This window comes from Chanodichthys erythropterus, chromosome 15 (assembly GCF_024489055.1).
Source record: "Chanodichthys erythropterus isolate Z2021 chromosome 15, ASM2448905v1, whole genome shotgun sequence".
Taxonomy (NCBI): Eukaryota; Metazoa; Chordata; class Actinopteri; order Cypriniformes; family Xenocyprididae; genus Chanodichthys; species Chanodichthys erythropterus.
This window is the reverse complement of record NC_090235.1, coordinates 32,058,815-32,078,438: the sequence shown is the minus strand read 5'-3', so window position 1 is coordinate 32,078,438 and position 19,624 is coordinate 32,058,815. Positions and strand designations below refer to the sequence as shown.

Sequence of the window (19,624 nt, the reverse complement as noted above, 5' to 3'; positions counted from 1 at the left end):
TTCTCTGAACAACAACTGCTGCATACACTTGTCTGATTGTATCAGTTGAGTTGTTTGCTGTGACCAGAGGATTGGCAGTTGGGGTGCTTTAGAAATGTGTTCATGGTTTCTGCTGCTTCGTGATGAGATCTGATACTCATTGCTGTTTCAAATTAGTGTGGAGTTTACCCAAGGCATCCCACTTGTAAAAAGGGATTTTGCAGTTTAAGCCTGGTGATGGTAAATTTTTTTTTATTTATTTATTTTTATTTTCCTTAAAGTCCACAAGGAGATATGGAAATAAATGTTGAACAACATTGCTAGTCTGGAAATCAGCCACAACCATGCAATACCTTACGTCGCAATCCCATTTCCATTTTAGTTAAAATCAGTTCCCAATAGGATCCCATATTGCACTGGTCAATCACTGGCTCTTGCATGAGAACGGAGATAGTGGAAAAGCAGTAGCGGTTTGGGGGTGAGCTTTTTTCCAGTTAGTTACGCAATATTGGAAAAAACTGACATTGATATACAGTGCTCAGCATAAATGAGTACACCCACTTTGAAAAGTAACATTTTAAACAATATCTCAATGAACACAAAAACAATTTCCAAAATGTTGACAAGACTAAGTTTAATATAACATCTAGAGAAATATAATATAACTTAGAGAAATCAATTTTAAGTTTTACTCATTAGGGTGATGCAAAAATGAGTACACCCCACTGAAAGTCTCTGGAGCAAAGCTAAATTTTAGACTACAAATGTCTAATTTAACAAGAATTGAGGTGAGTCTAATTATTCACTACACAGGTGTCCAGCAAACAGCTGACTATAAAAGGGTGTTAAAACCCCTTCCCATTTCATGCTGTCAGCAATGGCACCACATGGAAGAGAAATGTCACAAGACCTGAGAAAGAAAATAATTTCTTTACACCAGAAAGGTGAAGCTACAAGAAGATCAGCAAAGCTTTACTTATCAGTCAGGATATTGTAGCAAAAGTGGTACAAAACTTTAAAAAAGATGGAACTGCAACCATCTCACAGATGTCCATGTCGTCCACGGAAGTTAACACCTCGACAGGAGGGTCTTCTGATGAGAAGGGTTGAAGAAAATTGGCATGCAAGTTCACTGCAGTTATCTAAAGAAGTAGAAAGCCAAACTGAGGTGACTATTTCCCGTGACACAATACGGCGTACATTGCAGAGGAATGACAGGAATGGGTGCCGTCCATGAAAGAAGCCTCTCCTAAAGCCCAGGCAAAAAAAAGCCCGCCTAGGGTTTGCAAGGGCCCATTCTGACAAAGATGAAGACTACTGGGACTCTATACTCTGGAGTGATGAGACCAAGATAAACATTTTTGGAACTGATGGCTTCAAAACTGTATGGCGTCGCAAAGGTGAGAAATACAAAGAAGAATGCATGGTGCCTACAGTGAAACATGGTGATGTCAGTGTCCTTATGTGGGGCTGCATGAGTGCTGCTGGTGTCGGGGAGCTGCATTTCATTGATGGCATCATGAATTCACAGATGTACTGCTCTATACTGAAAGAGAAGATGCTACCATCATTCCGTGCCCTTGGTCGTTGTACACTTTTCCAACATGACAATGATCCTAAACACACATCCAAGGCCACTGTTGTATTTCTGAAGAAGAACAGGGTGAAAGTGATTCAGTGGCTCCTGATCTGAACCCAATTGAACACCTATGGGGAATTCTGAAGAGACAAGTTGAGCATCACTCTCCATCCAGCATCCAGTCTCTAAAAGAGGTCATTCTTGAAGAATTGAAAAAGAAAGATTTTGCAAAATATTGCCAACTTGTTCATTCCATGCCTAGAAGACTTGGTGCTGCCATTAAAAATCATGGAGGCCATACAAAGTACTAGATGTAGTAGTTTTTATTGTGGGGTGTACTCATTTTTGCATCACCCTAATTTGAGTAAAACTGAAAAAAGTTATATTATTAGAATCATAATCAATTCAAACTTACAATGAACCAATGAAACAAATTTTCATGGGTTCATTGTAATTTTGTATTGTGTTTCTATTTGTACTTAAAGGAACCTATACAAACTTTTTAGTCCTGACGAAGGCCTGTTTGCCAAAACGCGTCGGCAAAATAAAGTTCTGATACATAACTCAAGTTTCTTAGCTTTTTGTTTATTTTTGACCCTTCCACGCCACTGTTGCTGGTTTTTCTTCCTAAACCACAGTTAATTATGTCAGCATTAATTTGTGCATTTCGCCCAGCAATGTTAAGTTGACTGAACAAACACTAAAGTAAAGCTGACAATACTCATTTTTAGTAGAAACGACAGTTAAATTAATTTTATGGAATTACATGAGTTTCAGTAATGTGAAAAAGGGTGCTTTGACAACAGTGAAAGTTCATTTTTTTGAGTGTATATAATAACAATGAGGCAGTAATAAATGTTTTAACGAAAGTAACAAAATCAAGTTATTATGTTTTTTTTTAACAACACTGTCAAAATACATAATGTAATACATAATGTTAACAATCAACTTACGTACATTATGAATTATATCAAATGCTTGCAGAGGGCGCCAGCGGCTAGGTGATTGTTGTTGTTACACTTCTTGCTATTGTTTATACAGCATGATCAAATCCTTTTTTAATATTGTCCAAGCAACATTTAATTCAAATGTCCACTTAATCTTTAATATTTTCCATATCTTTATGATATAAATGCTGCAGTCTCTGTAATTTCTTCAACAAGAACATGTTATCAAAACATGCAGAGTCAGGGTTTAAACATTTATTTTGAAACCGCGGTGAACATTTAGAAACAAGTATTCTCCTATGTTAGTGTAGGTTTATATATGATAACACTGTTATATGCTATATTATCATCTTTTAAATATATTTTGAAGCCTTAGAAAACGTTCTAATTATGATTTTTCTTTTTATGTAATATTTTGGCGAAATCGAGCACTCAAAATGAATTGAGGAATCATGAAATCTGGCTACAAATATCTTTACCATGGTCAGAAATATACAGGTGCATCTCATAAATTAGAATATCATGAAAAAGTTTTTTTTTTTTTTTCTGTAATTTTCATTCAAAAAGTAAAATTTAAATATATTCTAGATTTATTAGACATAAAGTAAAATATTTCAAGACTTTCTTGTTTTCATTTTGATGATTACAGCTTGATGCTCATCAAAATAAAAAAAATCAGTATCTCAAATTATTAGAATATTTAATTTCAAGTTCTATTAAATTACCATTTTCAGGGTATAAATACTGGGTTTAGGTCAGTTATCCCAGCAGCAGTCATGGGGAAGTCTGCTGACTTGACAGTTGTCCAGAAGACGATCATCAAGACCCTCTACAATGAGGGTAAGCCACAGAGGGTCATTGCTGAAAGAGCTGGCTGTTTGCAGAATGCTGTGCCAAAGCATATTCATGGAGAGTTGACTGGAAGGAAAAAGTGTGGTAGGAAAAGGTGTACAAGTGAAAGGAATGACCGCAGGCTTGAAGATTGTCATGCAAAGCCAATTTAAGAACTTAGGAGAGCTTCAAAAGCAGTGGACTGAAGCTGGAGTCAAGAGTCACCACACACAGACGTCTTCAGGAAATGGGATAAAATTGTCACATTCAACTTACCAAGTAATTCTGAACCAAAGACAACGTTAGAAGCGTCTTACCTGGGCTAAGGAGAAAAAGAACTGGACTGTTGCTCAGTGGTCAAGTCCAGTGTGAAGTGTCCACAGTCAGTGATGATTTGGGCTGCCATGTCATCTGCTGGTATTTGTCCACTGTGTTTTCTGAAGTCCACAGTCAATGCAGCCATCTACCAGGAAATTTTAGAGCACTTCATGCTTCCTTCTGCTGACAAGCTTTATGGAGATACTGATTTCATTTTCCAGCAGGATTTGGCACCTGCCCACACTGCCAAATGTACCAAAAGCTGGTTCAATGACCATGGTGTTACTGTGCTTGATTGGCCAGCAAACTCGCCTGACCTGAACCCCATAGAGAATCTATGAGGTATTGTCAAGAGGAAGATGAGAGACACCAGACCCAACAATGCAGATGACCTCAAGGCCGCTATCAAAGCAACCTGGGCTTCCATTACACCTGAGCGGTGCCACAGGCTGATTGCTTCCATGCCATTAGAGCTTAGATCGGGCCCAACAAATCAAGCCCGACCCTACCCGAGCCCGAGCACGTTGTGTCCGAGCCCGGCCCGGGCCCGACACGTCCACTGTAATTATGAGCCCGAGCCCGATTTAAACCCGACCATTTTTAATATGTGGGCCGTTATAACCAGGGGCGGCGCCAGATTTTATTTATTTATTTATTTATTTTTTTTAAACGCAGGTGCTGCTGTGCTAGATCATTTAGGCTACGGGGGGAGCTGCGCAGTTATATAGGCTAAATTATATAAATACTATTAATAAATGAGCAAAAATTGGCCACTCAATATTAAATATTAAATTATTTTAATTATCATAATTAAAGTTTTAATTTTATTAAATTGAACAAGCTCAACATTCAGCATTCAATCAAATATTCTTGAAGATTAATTATTATTAATAATGTTACTTCAACATATTGTTATTTCAACATAGCCTAATATGTGTGTGAGCAACAAGCAAGATGTGCATTTGTAAATTCGGTGACAGCGTGTGTTACCAGTTTCAAAAGGTGTGTGACCGCGGCGCGCCGGCGCCTCCATGTCATAATTGCATTGTCTGCTATATTGCTTTTTATGTATTAAATCCAGGTAATTGGATGATGAAAAATGTATTAAAATTAAGATACAATTTATACTAAACGAAATTCACTTTAAAGAAAATCTTTCTTCAAAACAAAACTTAAACTTGAAACTAAATGTGCTTATTTAATGGCTAAAACACGTAGACTAAAGACTCTCTTTTTGTACAAATTGCAGCACATTCATTTAATTCTGAATTTTGCAGATGTAAGTTGAAATGCATTTGTGTGTGCATAGTAAACATATCTGTAACATTTATGCATCATAATTGTGCGTGCATTTATTAATTATTATCTTAATGAATAATACGACAAGGAAGAAGCATGTAAACTGCGTTGTTTGTTTATTAAAACTAGTTTAAAATGTTTCCATACCTCCGATTTTCCTCCAGACTTGCTCAAAGTTAATTCTCCTGTTTTAATTTTTTTCTTTGCTTCTTCAAGCTCCATGTTGTACTTAAGCCTCGTTTACACTGTTCGTATTGGTCCGACAAGGTTTTGTTCCGTCTTCTGCACGGTGTCAACTCACACCAGAAGCATTTCAGAAGCGAAGCGGCTGGATTCGCGAGACCACGATTTGCCTGGCCAACATTGTTTTCGTTAAATTTTTCATGTTTTTAATGGATAAATGGTTATATTTTGTCCGGTTTGATTGTGTTTATTGCTATGCCATACTTTATTTTGCTGTAGCCATACAGATGAAGTTAACACACTTAAAATTCCAGTTATGGACAATAAAAACAAAGAAATTTCGAGTTTTTCAACTTCGAATCTCTTGTCTTCAGTTTCTGTCATTGTAGTGATGTGAAATATCAGCAGGAGTTTACAGGATTATTTTGACTTTATTTTGTATTTGAGCTGCGCGTCAAAAATAGGTGAGGCGCCTATCTTAAGCGAAGCGGCGCAATGAGCCCCTTCTGGGACGCTTCTCAAACGCACCGCGGCGCGGCTGGTGTAAACACGAGCGTTGACTAGAGTAGCCGCGAATCAGCTCTGGTAGCCGCGTCGCACACGCGTGCAGTGTAAACGAGGCTTTAAGCTACTGAATAGTACAGCACGCACAGCAGGTGTGATGCGTCACGCGTGCGAGACTGCGAGTGCGAGTGGACGAGACGCTGCGCACGACACGTGACGTGCTTTATCAAGGGCCCGACCCGGCCCGGCCCGAGGACGGTGGCGGGAAATATCGGCCCGGCCCGGCCCGGGCTCGGGCAGAGAAACTAAGCTCTACATGCCATGCCACATTGATGCAGTAATGCATGCAAAAGGAGGCCCAACCAAGTATTGAGTGTATAGAAAACATACTTTTCAGAAGCCTGACATTTCTGTTTAAAATATCCTTTTTTAATTGATCTTCTGAAGTATTCTAATTTATTGAGATAGTGAATTGGTGGGTTTTTGTTAAATGTGAGCCAAAATCATCACAATTAAAAGAACTAAAGAATTAAAGTACCTCAGTATGTGTGCATTGAATTTATTTAATACACAAGTTCCACAATTTGAGTTGAATTACTGAAATAACTGAACTTTTCCACGACATTCTAATTTATTGAGATGCACCTGTAAAGTCCCACATGTTTGTGAACATACTTAAAAATGATGCACGTGATTAATCTTGTTTTCTTTTCTTTTTTGCTTCTCAGTGCCAGACTGCTGTTGTCAGTGTGAGGTGGGGGCGGGCGAAGCGGGAATGGCGTGTTGCGTGTGCTTAAGTTACTGCGTTCTCAATAATTCTTTTTAAAAACTATGTTTCTGTTTACATTTATTTTTAAGTTAATATTACCATAAAATGGTAATATTACTATATTACCTACAGAATATTAGTTTATTTATATATATTTCTTTTGAGCAAAGGTGGCGCCCCATCTGGGAGTTGATGCCCTGTGTATAGGGAGCGGCAGTACTGCTAGCAACCATATAGCAACACCCTATCAACCTTAATAATACCTTAGCAACTGCATAGCAATGGCCTGGCAGCCACCCATCAAAAAACATAACCAAAAGATAACCTGGCAGCCACCCAAAAATCCCAAGTATTGTGGTGGTGAGTTTTTTTTTTGTTTTTTTTTTGGCTGCCACTCAAATTTTTCTTAGAAAATGTAAAAATCTAGCTCATATTGTTGTTTTTCTCTTTTGTAGCACCATGGATTACAATTGGTTAGCTCTCAGACAATTGTGGCTTTGAGTTTAATACTGCACCAAAGACATTTCTTGTTGCTTTTTTTTCATGAGTCTGGTGTGTGTGTGTGTGTGTTTGTGTGTAAACCTTGTCACATTGTATTTGTGTCTATGATGCAAGTCGTGCCTGACTCTGAAAGCAGCAGTGAGCTGGTATATTTGTTATTGTGAGTCCGTTCTCTGTGTGATGAAGTGTGTGTGATTGCAGTTCTAGCACCGTGTTATCAGCCTCATTGCACATTTCACACCTCAGCTTTCATTAGGACCCGCCTCACTACTGCTAGCACCACGCTAAGTGCTAACAAGTTGAAAAATTAGAACACCATCTTCTCTGTCTGCTGCCCTTTTATCTCCACTTCAACTCTGCCTCTTCTTTTGAAAAACTTTCCTTAGTGAGTAAATGCTAAAAGTTAAAGCCGAGGGGCGTTAAATTTGCTTTGCTCCCATTGAAAGATTGCTGTTAGCAAAGCTAAGTGTTGCCTTTGCCCTTTTAACGACAAAAACTAAACCGAAACATTGAAGATTTTCTATGCCATCAGAGTTGCACTATTTTTTTTTTGTCACTTTAAAATGTTTGAAAATGCAAATGAAGCAAGGACACATTAATTCATGGAACCTCAAACCAGGAATAACAAATGCATTGTCATTTAAGTCATGCATGGCGGGTGTTAAAGGTCTGTATCCATATGCATGATTTCCTCCAAATATATTCACTTTCATATAATTAAGCAATGGTTTTATATAAATGACTCCATAAACCCACCCACTTCAATTGCAGCACTTAAGTTGTCAAGAATAAGATCCGTTTTTGCAACTGTAGGATGTATTGCATTACAGAGTGACATTAGAGGGCCATATAGGGCAGCAGTGCATAATTATAGCTGATGATAATTGTATGATACAATACCAGTGTGAATAGACTATACAGATTTATACTCGTCTCAAGAGTTTTAGAGCAGCATTGCTTCAACTTTTTAACAGCCCCCAAAACCATTTTCATGATTCACTGCAAGTAAGTGGGTCTTATTTGATGTGATGGATACATGTCACATGCTTTTAGATTCATCTAGGATTCATCCAAAAATACAGTAAAACAGTAATATTGTGCATTGAACAGTAATACAACAGTAATATTGTGAAATACTATTACAATTTAAAATAACTGTATTCTATTTAAATATATTTTAAAATGTAATTCATTCCTGTGATGGCAAAGCTGAATTTTCAGCAGCCTTTACAGTTTTCAGTGTCATATGATCCTTCAGAAACCATGTGATCCTTTTATTCAGCAAGGACACATTAATTGTGTCAAAAGTGATAGTAAAGACATTTATAATGTTACAAAAGATTGCTATTTCAAATAAAAGCTGTTTTACTTTCTACTCTATGGTTTTCATTGGTAATCAGAAATGTTTCTTGAGCAGCATATTAGCATACTAAATAGATTTCTGAAGGATCATGTGACACTGGAGACTGCTTTGCCAAAACAGGAATCAATCATTTCAAAATGTTACGATATATTTATGCTTCAATTTTAGTGTCTTTTTAGCATATCAAAGTGACATCATGACATTAAATAGCGATAAGTTTCAGCACATGCAGAGAAACCGTCTTACTGTTGTTAGTTCCACCTTTGAGGATTAAGATGGAGAAGATACTCAGCCTGAACCTACAGGAATCCTTTATGTGAAAAGAGTCTTGGCTGATTATAGTGCCTAATAGGCACTATACCTAATAATCAGCCCTGTGACGAAGGAATGGCAGGAGCAATGTCATAAAGTGAATATTATCCAAACCATTAGTGGAGACCTGAGGGACAAAAATATTTCTATACATTTAAAACAAGCCTTGTGTCTGCACTCATGGGAATGTATAGTAGATTCAGACTGGCTGACTTTAGATGTGGAGCTGAGGAATGTAAGTGTCAAGGAAAGTTCTTATTTGCATGATGCAGTTGTGCATAAAGTGGCAGAAAAGTAAGTATGAGGTGAAGAAGAGCTTGTCAAATGCAGGGCTCGACAGTCCGAGCATTTCACCTGCATTTGTGACTAAAATCAGATGTTTTTGCGAACTGTAAGATGTATTTAGGAGCAAAAATAATCAAGACATAACTACAGGTTCAGTACATCAAATTGTTACAACAAAATAAAGAGCAATATTGCTACATTATTCGGTCTTGAGGAATCCAGGAAGGACTGCCACGCGGTTTTGAATTGACGATGCAATGTAAGCTCAATGGAACGTATATCCTCCAGTTGTATGACGTGAAACGGTTCACCCAGCCAAACTTTAAAACATGGAGGGTCTGAGGATTTCCAGTTTAAAAGTATTATTTTTTAGCAATAATCATGCCCATCAATAGCGATCTTTGCTTGAAGATTGGAAAAGTTTCCAATGTCTCTGAAGATCCCAGAATTGCAATTCCATGGTCCAATTCCAAAACTTTTGAGAAAAAGTCAAATATAGCAGTCCAAAAATGAAAAAATTTAGGACAAAACCCCAAAACATGTGTGACAAGGAACCTTCTTTTGTTTTACATCTGTCACAAATTGGAGAAACATAATTGTATATTTTACTCAGTTTAGTTTTGGAGTAATATAATCTGTGCACCACTTTAAATTGTACTAGCCTATGTCTTGAATTTCTTGAACAATTTTGAATCTTCCTAAGACTTTCATTCCAAGTTCAGATATCAGATACTTCTTCATCAAAATCCTTGGCCCAGGCTTCTTTTATATACTCTGTGTTCACAGGCAGTTGGAAAACATTAACACAGCATGAAATCAAATGTCTAGAACTTGGACTCAATGAAAAACATTGGTCAAATACATTAGGCTTTGGCCTGTTAATAAATTGTGGAATGACTGTTTGAACAGAATGTCTCGCTTGTAAATATCGAGAGAGAGAAAAAAATCAGAACCCGTGAGATTGAATGTAGATTGTAATTGACTAAAAGATGCAAATTTATCATCTACATAAAGGTCCCCAATACACCCCAAACCTTTACTTTTCCAGTCAGTAAAACCTCGGTCTAACTGAGATGGCTTAAAAAAATGATTATTAGCAATGGGTGTAAGGGCAGAGACGTCAGGTGATTTGAGGTATTTCCTTATTTATAATATTCTTATTGAATTTTTAATTATTAAATTATTCCCTATTAATTTTGATGTAGGAGATGTTTTGGAAAAAAGTAAAACTGAGAGACAAGATGTTGTTAGAGATATCGTCTCTATCCTAAGCAACAAAGGATCAGTCACAAAGAAAGTCTGGCCCGGAATACCCCTCTGCCAATAAAGTAGAGCCCTAGCTTTGGCAGCCCAATAGTAAAATTTAAACACTGGGAGGCCTAGGCCCCCCAACTGGGTAGTTCAACTGGATTTTTGTTATTCGGGGAACCTTATAGCCCCAAATAAATGGCATAATGATTGAATCCAAGAGTTTAAAGAAAGATACAGGTAAATAGATGGGCAAATTTTTAAAAAGATGTAGCAAAATAACCATTTTAATTGCATTAATTTTACCAACCATCGATAAAGGAAGGAGCCTCCACCTGTCTATATTCTCTTTCAGTTTTTCAGTCCTAGCTAAAAAATTCAGTTTGAATATATGCTTAGGATTCTTAGGAATTATAAGACCAAGATATGTAATGTGGTCTTCAACTATTTTGAAAGGAAAAGAACCAAACTGGCTAGAATTATTATGCCTAGAAAGCGGCATGAACTCACTCTTGGTCCAATTGATGGTATACCCAGAGATTTTGCCAAGGGCATTAATATAATCAAGCAAATAAGGAACTGATTTAGCCAGATTAGAGAGATATATTAATAGATCATCAGCATAAAGACTTGCCTAACTCCCGACACAACTCAAAAGGTTTAGATTTATTAGCATTTGTCAAAATGGATGACAAGGGGCATCGATATAGAATTTTTACCCATTTGATAAAACATTTGCCAAACCCAAAATGCACAAGTGTTTTTAGAATATATATGGCCACTCTATTTGATCAAATGCCTTCTGGGCATCAAGTGAAATGATTGCTGTAGTGGCTTCTTTACTGCGATCCTTATAAAGGATATTAAGGAGAAGACGAACATTGCAAAAAGAAAATCGACCCGGTATAAACCGGTTTGGTCTGTACTATTGTTGAGATGTGCCTTCCAAGTCTATTGGCCAACACTTTTGTTATCACTTTCTGATCAAAATTAAGCAGTGATATAGGCCTATAGTTGGCCAGATCAGTTTTTAACAGCTTTTTTTAATAGTACACAAATTCTGGCCTCATACAGTGAATTGTGGAGTCTGCCATTTTTAAAAGAATCATTGATCATTCTTAAAAAATAAGAAGCTAGTTTTCGAGAGAAAGCTTTATAAAATTCACATCCAAGTCCATCTGGACCTGGCACTTTGCCAGACGGAAAAGCGTTAATGGCCTCTAAAATGTCTGCTTCAGAAAATGAGCTTTCTAAATCTTTTGCAGCCTCACCTAGTTGGCAAAAAAAAAGATATTGTAATCCTTTTGACTGGTATTGGATTTTGAGGAATAAAGATCCGAGTAAAAATCCCTAAATGCTTCATTAATCTCCTCTGGACTGGTTACAATCTTGTTTATTTTTGACCTAATTTGGTGAATTGCATGTTTTGCTTGCTCTCCCCGTAATTGTCTTGCTAATAAAGTTTCTGGCTTGTCGCCTAATTCAAAATGTTTTTGTTTCAATTTAAGCAAGAGGTTCTCAATTCTTTTGCCTAAAATTGAGTTGTATTCATATTTTAATTTCAGTATTTTATTATAATCTTGTTGCCTTCCATTGTTTCTATATTCATGTTCTAATGATGTGAGTGAATTTTCAATCTCAGTCTAGTATTGCTTTTTTCTTTTTAGCGGCTTCATAAGCAATAGTATAACCCCTCATAACTGCCTTAAACGTATCCCATAGAACTGAATCAGAGACTTGGCTGTTGTCGTTTGTCACAAAGAAATCATCAAATTTAGCTTCCATATATTTTCCAAAAGCTGTATCTTTCAGCAGACCAGAGTTAAATCGCCAATGATAACCTCTGTTGTGGCAACACTTTATTAAGCTCAAGTGTAATGGGACTATGATCTGAGATCAACATATTATGATACCTCGAACCCACTATTCTGCATACCAATTCAGAGGTAATCAAAAAGTGATCAATCCTAGTATAGGTTTTATGAACGTGTGAATAAAATGAATACTCCCTCTCTGTTGGGTGTTGCAGCCTCCAAATATCTACCATGTTTCTCTCCTTGATTAGTCTATTTAAGATCTGTACTGAGTTCAAAGTAGGAGGAGGCTTTGAAGATGATCGGTCTAAAAACGGATCTGAATAACAATTGAAATCACCACCGATGATGACATTTACACACCCAGATGGGATCATATCAAAAACTTTTTTGAAAAATTGAGAGTCGTCTATATTTGGGCCGTATATATTTAACATTGTTAGCTATAAAGGGCCAAGTCGACCTGAGATCATGACATATCTGCCATGTGAATCGGTAGTCATTGAATCAAGTTGAAATGATATTCCCTTCCGAAATAGAATTGCTACCCCCCTTGCTTTACTACTAAATGGGGCCTGATATACCCGGGATATCCAGCTAGGCCTAAGCTTGCGTTCTTGTCCAACTGCTATATGTGTTTCCTTAAGGAATAGGATATCTGCCTTCAGAGATTTTAGATAATTAAACACTTTACGTCTCTTGATGGGGTGGCCAAGCCCTTTGACATTCCAAGATGCTAAAGTAAATATAAAGTAAATTAAAGTATAATTTCATTTATTTGTTTGATCCATCCCTTTCATTTAACTCTTACAGTATAGAAATAACCAGAATAACATGCCCCCTTCCCCAATAAAGAAAAAAAAAAAGGGAAAAAAACACTTTAATAAACCTAGAACAATTTACTCCCCTCTCCCATGCCTTAAATGACTTCCCCAAATGAAGCATTATCGCTCCCCCTAATAACTAGAGCACCCTATTTACGAAGCAGAATAACAATTTATATTCCAACTCCCAATTAAGCTAATACTATGAGGGTAAATGTAGCCTATGTAGAACAAAAAAATATATATAACTCCACAACCAAGTATAACATAACAAGAGAACAATATGCACTTACAGTCTCTATATACGCTTCATAGTCTTATACATGAGTTTATTCCTGGACAACTCTCAACGCTTTGCCTCAGTACTTTCTCCACATACAACTTTGCATCCACTGGGGATACAAACTTTTTGGTATTTACATTATGGCTGATGCAAAGCTTGGCCGGGAAGCGCAGAGTGTGACCCACCTTAAGCTCCCTTAACGATCTCATCACTTCGCTGAAGCTCCGACGTTGTTCTATTACCTCAGCCGTGTAGTCCGGGAAAATTAGCACCTTACACTCCTGGTATTCAAGCTGACGTCCCTAACGAAGATGCAGAATGCGCTCTTTATCCTGAAAGTAGTGGATCCGTGCAATTATTGCGTGTGATTTGGCTCTAGGCATGTGACGGTATCAAATTTTCATGTTGCGATTAATTGATGAAGCTTTTATCACGGTATACGGTATTATCGCGGTATTAAAATAAGTTGCAAAACCATTTTTGTCATAATTTAACAGGTTTAAGAACTCTTTTTTTAATAAAACAAAAACAACTCTGACTGAAATTTTTAAACAGATTAAAATGCAAAAGAATTAGGCTATAACGAACACCAGATAACACTTTACTCTATTTAATGCATTAACTAAGATTGAGCAATAGCTACATTTGTTACAGAAAGTTTTTTTTGTTGTTAATGTTAGTTTAGAAACACAACTGATTATTGTTAGTTTTATCTCAGGTCCATTAAATAAGTTATTTTGATTTTAGTAATGTTATTAAATAGTAACTAAGAAATTAACATTAATTAATAATAATTAATACTTTATAAGTATTTTTATTGTCAGTTTAGTGATAATGAATTAACAAGTTAACTAATGAAGCTGTAAGTTTTACTGAACAATAACAAATAATCAGAACATTTCTAATCATTAGGGCATGTTGTAGTCCAGATTAAAATATAAAAATGTTTAGGTTTGAAAATAAATTACTTTTAAGTCGTTTTTAAGTATTCAGTATTTGGTGCTGTGATGAACAACACTGAGATTACAAAAAAATGAATGAAATTACTTTGTTTGCACGGTTTCCGTGGTAACCGCTGCACTCTGCTGTTCCATCAGCGCCCTCTACTGTCAGAGAGTGAACGCGCACTTTCATTCAGCTCGTCTCCTTGTTCCGCCATGTGCTTCTCGTGCACGTTGGGATTGTTTACATCTCTGAGCGCGTGTCCTTTTGACGCAGAATACAGCGGTGTTGTGCATTTTATACGATTGATGGGTAAAGTATTCTTAATTGCCTTATAAAAAATTAATAATTGGTAATAAATTATTATTTACGGTATTCTGAAGTGCCGTGGTTTTATTGTAATATGTTGTAAATGGTTGAAAGAGTGCATATTTGTGACCCTGGACCACAAAACCAGTCATAAGGGTCCATTTTTTGAAATTGAGATTTATACAATGTATATCCTCTCACAAAAATATATTTTTATATATTTATGGTAGGAAATTTACAAAATATGTTCATGAAACATGATCTTTACTTAATATCCTAATGATTTTTGGCATAAAAGAAAAATCGATAATTTTGACCCATACAATGTATTGTTGGCTACAAACATACCCTTGTGAATTATGACTGATTTTGTGGTCTAGGGTCACATTTTATCTCCCTCATCTTTTTGAATGAGTTGCAGAGAATAGTAAAGCATATACATTTCAAAATAAGAGTCCTGGTATATTTTTGGCATGTTATTTAAAAGTCCAGCATTATGCATATTTTTTTTTTTCCTGGTTATTATTGATATTTTGGTTACATAAACTATTTCTGGCATTTAATCCAAAGTAAACACTTGTAGCTTCTCTCTAGGCCTCTCCATCACCGGAAGGAAACACTAAGAACATTATTTAATATATAGTTTATTAGTATCGACACAATAATCTGTTTACACTGTAAAACGTTTCGCTGTAAATTTACATTAAAATACTGGCAGCTGGGTTGCCAGCCACTTACTGTATTTTTACAGTACTACTTCTGTAAACAACATTTACAGTATAGTACTGTAATTACTAAATACAGTATCCTGCTGTAATATTATGTACTTGTACAGTATTATACTGTTTATCTACAGCTATTAACTGCATTTATACTGCTTTTTATACTGTACTTATATATGTCATTAAATCATTAAGAATATACTTTTGTTATGTTATGGCAAAGGAAATGGAAAGCAACATACTTTTAGTATAGTTTTATACTTTTAGTATACTTTTATTTTTAAAAAGAAAAAAATTGCAACATTGAAAGGTCAACATTTTAAATGCACTCAACAGTTATCAATGAACAGTACAGCAATCTTATTTACTTTTAACATTTTTACAAATGTGGAGTAAAGACAAATAGTAGGCCTACAAGTTTTTCAGTACTGCTCCTTTTTTGCATAGTGTTGACAGTCTTGGAAGTCACTTTCTCTTTTTCTTGGGTCAAAGTACCTATAAAAGAAAAAAAAGAGAAAAAAAAAAGGAGAGAGAGAAAACAGTAATGAATATTGTGAATATATGCACCATAGCATTTCAAATGCCTAAGCATTTGATTGCAGTAAGTTAAAATATCCAATTAACACTTCAGAAAAGTTGCTAATAATTGTATTCAATGAAAATCGTTCATTCATTGAATGGACAATATGCACAACTGCTTCTGCGTTGTATGTCGTACTACATCTCGGGAGTTTCTGGTAAATTTTCACCAATTTACACCACTAACCTACTGCAGTCCAGTGCTCGTCTTCTCATTAACTGTTTTTCTCTTACTGTTTTCTTATATTTTATACCTGTTGAATTTACATTTTAATTAATTTAATAAAGTAACGATAAGTAGAAGCTTGTGTGTGTTGGTGGTCTTATCCCAGTCTTTTACAATAGTTAAATAAATGATACCTGCCTCAAGACATTTAGCAATGTTAAATATTTAATCTTTAAGGGTTAGTTTACTCAAAAATTACATTTCTGTTGTTAATTACTTGCCCTTGTGTCGTTCCACACCCGTAAGACCTTTGTTCATCTTTGGAACACACATGGAGATATTTTTTGATGAAATCTGAGAGCTTTCTGTTCCTCCATAGGCAGCAGCGCAACTTACACATTCAAGGTCAAGAATGTTAGGAAACCCAATTGTTAAAGTAATCCATGTTTCTCTGTGATATGTGACAGAAAGCTCTTGCATCACAAATATCTTAATTTGTGTTCTGAAGATGAGCAAAGGTCTTATGGGTGTGGAACGACATGAGGGTGAGTAATAAATGAAAGAAATTTTATTTTTGGGTGAACTAACCCTTTAAACAGTAACGCACTGGCAGCGGACTGACAAATATACTTTGAATATTAAGAATTTGAATACTAAGAATTATGTGAATTACATACAATGAAATGACTGTCAATGAAAAATAGGGATTAACATATTTAATAAAAATAAATGAAGGTTTGTTTTGATCTTATTCATCAGGTCTCACACACACTGCAGCATCGATCACTAAGCAGAAATAGGCAAGTTGTATTATTTCAAAATGTAAGCGTGTTACAAGCCTCAGTGCAAGTAGTCCATTCTTTGCCATAAACCTGATTACATCACATGTGAAATTAGGTGCAATACTTACGTTAACAAACCATATTTCACAGAAGGCAATTTTCCCCCCTTCCTGGTTCTTGAGCCATGTTTATGGTATATGTCAAAGAGCCTAAAAGCAGAAAAGAAAAGCGAGACAGAGAGAGAAGTACTGTAAATATATTGTGCATTCATTCACCATAGCATTCTTGTGAACACAAGGACTCACAGCTAAGCATCTCAGAAATGTGTCCTGTTACACTTCAGAAAAGATGCATCTTAAAATAATGCTTAAAATAATTGACAAAATAAAATTGTTTATTCACTGGATTCTTTGTCATAAACCTGATACACGTGAAAATAAGCACAACACTTACGTAAACAATGGAGCTGCATCAGATGATTCAGACTGAAATGAGAAAAAAAAATCAGGTTGTAAGAATAACTTAGATTTGTCTATAAGATTAAACATCAGTGTTACTGCGTGAAGCGCTGAGAACAGAGCAACGTTAACCGTTTGCTCATGAGAAGTTTAACATTTCAAGATCAAACCATTCATGACGAAGTAGAAACGCGAACGAAAAGCTCCAGAAAAGACTGACTTACCGTATTCTCAGCCAAACAATCATTTATCCGTCTTCTCGACATAGGCAAACGTTTTGATTAATCAGGCGGAAAATAACATCTCCGTCTTCTCAGCAGCGGCGTCCAGTCATCCCGCGTCTCAGGCAAACTGACGCTTCAAAAGCTTAAAACTGCACACTATATTTACTCAAATATCGTTTAATGATAACATTAAACCCTGAAGAGTTGACGTGAAACACTAAAAGCGTTGGGACAGAAGCTAAAATGTATGCCTGGCCTAGAAATTTAAAATGAGTGTGAAAAAAAAAAAAAAATCAATCCCATAATGCAATGCTTCTACAGTATTATACTGTATTACGAATGAAACGGGCTGAAAACTGCATAAAGTAGGCCTATAAATAATAAATTCATTTTATAATGTAAAATTTTAATTTTCATTGCACCTCTAAAGTTTTTTTTTAATTTTTTTTTTATGTGCTTTATAAGCAAAAAAATACAACTTTGGATCACACGTGCCTTTATTGGGGGAAAAGTAATCATTAGGCCCTGAAATGTCTGGTTAATTGGCTCTAACTGTAATTTTTTACCCTTTCTTCTTTGTAACTAGAAAAGCAAAGTTTTTCTTAGCTTTGAAGTTTTATGAGCCTAACAGATAAATTACATAATGCCAGCCAGTCAAATCCGAGCTTGTTATTTTGAAAAGTGTTTGCAAATTTGAGTTTTGCATTAGAGAAGCAGTGAATGCACTGTAGGCGGTAAGTGAGTGTAATGTCTCAGGCTGAGACCCACTTGTTATCCAGATTGACACCAAATGTTTTAACACACCTGGAGGCATTGATTCTGTGATCATCAGCTGACATCGACAGTGAAATGCGTGATTGATAAGGCTTCATCAGCCCATCGCCTCAGAAAACACCCACTGCTGATGTACATATCTATACATTAGAAATGACATCAGCTGTGAAATGCTTTCGTACCAGCCTTTTCTTCTCTTAGAAAAACGGTTTCCTGAACGATACCCTTATGTAATTTGTTGTTGTCTGAAGACAAGGCTTCTATTCTTGTTTTATCACTAAGGTCCAGTCAGCAGTGATTTGATAATAGAGGTCTGTTTGTGTTCAGTGATTCTGAAATTTGATTACAGCTAATGGCTTTTCTATCACAGACCGTTCAAAGATGCCCTGTACACCCACATGTTGCTCTAATTTTATTTAGCAAACTGGGTCCAAAACAACATATATTTCTTCAGAGAAGTTGGTTTATTTGTCCTACATTTCAGCTCAAGCTTATATTTAAGTGGAAAATTATGACTTTAAAAGCTTAGTTCACCCAAAAATAAAAATTCTACATATTTTAAACCTCATGTCATTCCAAACCACTTCATATTTGAAACACAAATGAAAATGTTTTTAATGAAACTAGTGAGATTTCTGTCCCTTCATTGAAAGTCCATGTAACCAAAAATTTGACTCTTCAAAATGTTCATAGAGACAAAAATGAATCCATACATTATGGATCAAGTGGTTTAAAGGATTAGTCCACTTTTAAATAAACATTTCCTGATAATTTACTCACCCCCATGTCATCCAAGATGTTCATGTCTTTCTTTCGTCAGTTGAAAAGAAATTAAGGTTTTTGAGGAAAACATTCCAGGATTTTTCTCCATATATTTATCCATGAAGCAGACTTGTCAATCATTTGCAGAGCAAACTCTGAACTCTGAAAGTTGTACACGCAAACACATTTTGGTACGCTTTGAAATATTGCCTTGTGAAAGCAAACTGAACCTAGAAGAAAATGCAACATTGTAACAATTCAAGACCCTGTTTCGGAACAAAGCAATCAATCTACAGGTGTGAAAACACCCTAAATGAATTGCTGATTAAGAGTATCTTTATCCATTATTGATCAGTGAACACAAGTGAGATTTTGTTAACTTTGGCAGTCTAATTTTCACATTACAAATTCTGACATTAGTGACATTTTTAGAGTAGTAGAGTCCAGTTTATAAGAGCGTTGATGCATGTCTAGTACAGTCTCAGCAATGTCTCTCATCTTTCGCCTCGCTGCATGAGTCGAGTCTGTCTCACAGTACTGGTCTTCAGCACTGGCCACGCATCACATTGCATTACGACGTAAAGGACTCAGCAAATGCCACAGCTATCACTGTCACTGTTTGCTTTTGTTGGTCAGGTCAGTGGTGCTGAACCAGGGTCAACTCATTCTTGTTTCAAATTTCCTTTTTCTCTGAGGCACTGCTTTGAAATACCTAATTGCTTTTTATGTTATGTGTATTTGTGTTCATATAAATATTTGCACATTTCCTTACTTTTATCTTATCTTCCACCCCATTTGGATGACAAAAATGTCCTTTTCACTGTAGCTGACAGTGTCAGGATGTCTCAAACAGCATCAGTCAGGAAG

The 19,624-nt window shown here is 36.0% G+C and overlaps 1 protein-coding gene and 1 long non-coding RNA gene across 3 annotated transcripts in view; one reads left to right on the top strand and one right to left on the bottom strand.

Moving 5' to 3' along the window:
* The window catches only part of ctdp1 (CTD (carboxy-terminal domain, RNA polymerase II, polypeptide A) phosphatase, subunit 1), a 132,504-nt gene that overhangs the window by 53,434 nt on the left and 59,446 nt on the right, over nucleotides 1-19,624 (top strand). The window lies entirely within an intron of this gene.
* Nucleotides 15,347-19,011, bottom strand: LOC137037646 (uncharacterized). Its single transcript, XR_010897303.1, has 4 exons — nucleotides 18,776-19,011; nucleotides 16,993-17,024; nucleotides 16,668-16,748; nucleotides 15,347-15,507 (listed from the first exon to the last, which is right to left on the bottom strand). It is a non-coding gene; the product is annotated as an uncharacterized lncRNA (long non-coding RNA).